This window comes from Ranitomeya imitator, chromosome 5 (assembly GCF_032444005.1).
Source record: "Ranitomeya imitator isolate aRanImi1 chromosome 5, aRanImi1.pri, whole genome shotgun sequence".
NCBI lineage: Eukaryota > Metazoa > Chordata > Amphibia > Anura > Dendrobatidae > Ranitomeya > Ranitomeya imitator.
Window position 1 is genome coordinate 583,918,951 of NC_091286.1, and position 4,858 is coordinate 583,923,808.

Below are 4,858 nucleotides of genomic sequence, written 5' to 3' on the forward strand. Positions count from 1 at the left end.
CTGACTGGGCACTGATTAACTCTGGTGGATGTGGGAGCAGGCGGTCAAGGCGGGGGTAGCGCACTGCTCCTCTAACCTCTCCACACCCCCTCCCCTCATCAAACACGTCCCTCTGTCCCCTCCGCTCATCATACAGTCCCACTATCCTAGCCAAAGTCATAACAAAAGCATTAGTGGAAATGCGATGATTTACCGAACGGTGACTATTTTTTGCTGACTTTGAGCAAAAATGCTTGTGAAATCGAACATGAATCTGAATCTGCTATGTTCGTCCCAAATTTGAAATTGGCGAACGTTTTCCATGTTGGCATATGCAACAGATTAGGACTTATTATAAGTAAAAGGAGGACTTTATACTAACCAGACAGCAGATGGTGATAGTGTGTAAATTATATGCTTGCTGTAATGTGGGGAGGGAAGGTCTCAGTTGTTGGTTGTTTTTCTTACTGTTTTTTTTCTTGAATGTGTTATGTCAGCAGCGCATGGACTGTGCGACACTGAATTGTATCTCATGTTTATCCAGTACGAAGTAAATACTGTTTACTCAAGATGTCTTGCTGATTGAAGCTCTCGTAAGTACAGCGGTGACTGCAGGAAGACGCACTCTGCGACATTCCAAACAAGTTCGCTCATCTCTAGTCACATCCGTTTGTCAGCCAAAAGTTTAATGGTATTGGCTTCAAATCGACACTAGTGGTAGCATCTTTTGCTGCTGTGATTTCATGTACATGTTCTCATACCCACCTCCTGAGTTCCCTTGTGTGGTCATGTCTATGTATATTTTGTTACAGGGGCAAGTTGTGTAGTAGATTACTCCACTTGTGCCACAGTTAATTGAGTGTGTAATGTTGTAGTGAGTTTTACCTGATGAGTTATAAAATTCAAAGGTATTTTCTACATTGGGGCATGCTACACAACGACCACATACGGAACTCCCCCACTTTGGGACACAAAAAACAAAAATGTGTTGCGTTTTCTAATTTTGGTGGTGACTTTGAACTAAGAGGTCCTGAAGACTTTTTGATCTCCTATATGACATGGCTGGATAATCTGTTAGATGTTTGCGTAATGCGGTGTCACATAACAGTATAGGCCAGTTGTGAAGACACAGCATTGAATCTTATTTAACCAGACAACTATTATTTCAGTAGGCCCAGGGACATGAGTTAAGGTACCATTACACTAAACAATTTACCAACGATCACGACCAGCGATACGACCTGGCCGTGATCGTTGGTAAGTCGTTGTGTGGTCGCTGGGGAGCTGTCACACAGACAGCTCTCTCCAGCGACCAACGATCAGGGGAAAGACTTTGGCATCGTTGAAACTGTCTTCAACGATGCCGAAGTCCCCTTGCAGCACCCGGGTAACCAGGGTAAACATCGGGTTACTAAGTGCAGGGCCGCGCTTAGTAACCCGATATTTACCCTGGTTACCATTGTAAAAGTAAAAAAAAAAAACAGTACATACTCACATTCTGATGTCTGTTACGTCCCCCGGCGTCCACAGGGTTAAAACTGCTTTCGGCAGGAGCGCTGCTAATGCATGCTCTCCGGCCAAGAGCTTCCCTGCACTGACTGTCAGCGCCAGCAGTAACAGCGGTGACGTCACCGCTGTGCTTTGCTTTACGGCCGGCACTGACAGTCAGTGCAGGGAAGCTCTCGGCCGGAGCACGTGCATTAGCAGCGCTCCTGCCGAAAGCAGTTTTAACCCTGTGGACGCCGGGGGACATGACAGACATCAGAATGTGAGTATGTACTGTTTTTTTTTTACTTTTACAATGGTAACCAGGGTAAATATCGGGTTACTAAGCGCGGCCCTGCGCTTAGTAACCCGATATTTACCCTGGTTACAAGTGAACACATCGCTGGATCGACATCACACACGCCGATCCAGCGATGACAGCGGATGATCAGCGACCAAAACAAGGTCCTGATCATTTCCCAGCAACCAACGATCTCCCAGCAGGGGCCTGATCGTTGGTTGCTGTCACACATAACGAGATCGTTAGCGGGATCGTTGCTACGTCACAAAAAGCGTGACGTTGCAACGATATCCTTAACGATATCGTTATGTGTGAAGGTGCCTTTAGAGTTTATGTGAGAATGACTGTTAACCCTTATTGTTATTATCTGTTGACTGGCTGCTGATTAGCTATTGTATCTGTCCTTGTTTTGCATTCCTAGTATTGTTCTACTATCTTTGGGAAACAAAGGCACAATGTTTGAATGTTTGTTACTATGTTGTTGACTCATTCGTGCTCTGCAATATGAAGGACAGTCTATCCATGTTGTTTGAACACTCCACCTTCCCTCAAGCCAGTGGTGGATTGCCTAAATGAAAAGGTGTGGCCTATAAAAAGGAGGATATGCCTGTGTTCAATGAGACTGAGTGACACACAGAGAGAGAGAGAGAGAGACAGCCAGAGAATCTGCCAAGACATCTAAACATCCGGGGGACATCATGACCAATACAGATCTATCATTCTATAGGAAACAACATAGGTGACCTTGGTGCCGGTTGGAAGAATACAGATCTGCTCCATTGACCATCGCTGAACCATGGATATGTTTGGAGAAAGTCAGGTTGTGACCCTCGGGTCAACTGGCCTTGTACCTCAATGGACTGTCATCTTCATAAGTTTGTCATTACCTCCTCTCTGTGTGTGTGCCACAGGTGGGGTAATCGACCCTGGAAAATGAAACCAAGTTGTGACCCTCCAGTCAACTGGCCCTTGTAACTGACTGGACTGTCATCTTCCTAAGTTTGTCGTTACCTCCTCTCTTTGTGTGTGCCACAGGTGAGGTAATCGACCCTGGAAGAGGAAACCAGGTTGTGACCCTACAGTCAACTGGCCCTTGTATCTGAATGGACTGTCATCTTCCTACGCTTGTCATTACCTACTCTCTGTGTGTGCCACAGGTGGGGCAGTCGACCCTGGGAGTTCAGTAACAGCTGCCATTATCCTGGTGAGTTAGCAGAAGAGTGAGACTCTGTAATGTGCAATATCTTTGGGTTTTGTACTGAGACTGTTCAACGTGTTATCTGCCTGTTTTGTGGTTCAATAAAGTATTGCCACATTGTTTTACCCTCACTCTGTGTTGTCTGAGCAGCGCCATGCCCACGTTAAAGGGAGAGCGAGAATTCGGTGGGACATTCCTTGGTCCATGCAGTTTTGGCTAATGGACTGGTTACGTCCATCGACCCCCCCCCCTTCATGTCTCTACACCAGTGTTTAAGTAAAACCTGGTGGTGACAAGACTGGAAATCACATACAAACTGAACCCTTTTGGCCTCATTGCTGTCTCTTCTCTTAGGGACCAATAAACCAAAAATGTAGTGCTCCTGGGTCTTCTCTTTGCTTGCTCAATACTTCGTTGACTATACCCTTGTTCTTGAAATCGATGTGTGAGTTTGGCCTCTTGTTTGTTATACATATGATTTTCTGAGCAGATTCTGCAAGCCCAAAAAAACTATCCTGTTGGTATATTTCTTTTATAAGATGTGGAGGGTGTGAACTCGATGAATGAAGGACGGTATTGACCGCAGTCTCTTTTCTATGAATATTCATTTGAAGAAAGCCTGATTCAACCTGGACAGATATATCAAGAAAGTTGATTGAGCAAGGACTGGCTGTGTAAGTAAGCTTGATGTTATATTCATTGCGGTAAAATATGAAGCAATCCAATTCATTTTTCGATCCCTGCCATATTTAGTAGAAATCATCAATGAAACTGCCCCAAAATTTAAATTGTTGTATCAACGGGCTGGTTGAGTTAAAAAGAACTCCCTCTCCCACAGCCCCAAGAACAGGTTAGCAAATGATGGTGTGCAGGCAGCCCCTATTGCTGTGCCCAGGAGCCGTAGTAAGAGGGAGTCCTTGAATATCAAGAAATTTTTTGTAAGTATGAACGAAAGGGCTTCAACTTAGAGTTCTTTTAACCCCTTTACCCCCAAGGGTGGTTTGCACGTCAATGACCAGGCCAATTTTTACAATTCTGACCACTGTCCCTTTATGAGGTTATAACTCCGAAACGCTTCAACGGATCTTAGCGATTCTGAGATTGTTTTCTTGTAACATATTGTACTTCATGATAGTGCTAAAATTTCTTCGATATAACTTGCGTTTATTTGTGAAAAAAAACGGAAATTTGGCGAAAATTTTGAAAATTTCACAATTTTCCAACTTTGAATTTTTATTCTGTTAAACCAGAGAGTTATGTGACACAATATAGTTAATAAATAACATTTCCCACATGTCTACTTTACATCAGCACAATTTTTGAAACAAATTTTTTTTTTTCAAGGAAGTTATAAGGGTTAAAATTTGACCAGCAATTTCTCATTTTTACAACCAAATTTACAAAACCATTTTTTTTAGGGACCACCTCACATTTGAAGTCATTTTGAGGGGTCTACATGGCAGAAAATACCCAAAAGCGACACCATTCTAAAAACTGCACCCCTCAAGGTGCTCAAAACCACATTCAAGAAGTTTATTAACCCTTCAGGTGCTTCACAGCAGCAGAAGCAACATGGAAGGAAAAAATTAACATTTTACTTTTTAGTCACAAAAATGATCTTTCAGCAATAATCTTTTTAATTTCTCAAGGGTAAAAAGAGAAAATGGACCTCAAAAGTTGTTGTCCAATTTATCCTGAGTACGCTGATACCCCACATGTGAGGTGGAACCACTTTTTGGGCGCATGGCAGGGCTCAGAAGGAAAGGAGCGCCGTTTGACTTTTTCAAGCTAAATTTGGCTGGAATTGAGATCGGACGCCATGTCGCGTTTGGCGACCCCCTGATGTGCCTAAACAGTGGAAACCCCCCACAAGTGACCCTATTTTGGAAACTAGA

At 43.6% G+C, this 4,858-nt stretch overlaps 1 long non-coding RNA gene across 1 annotated transcript; it reads left to right on the plus strand.

Annotated features, from left to right (window-relative positions):
• Nucleotides 1-446: 446 nt before the first annotated feature.
• Nucleotides 447-3,637, plus strand: LOC138638535 (uncharacterized). The gene is made up of 3 exons (XR_011312515.1): nt 447-572; nt 2,801-2,969; nt 3,503-3,637. It is a non-coding gene; the product is annotated as an uncharacterized lncRNA (long non-coding RNA).
• The last annotated feature ends 1,221 nt before the right edge of the window (nt 3,638-4,858 follow it).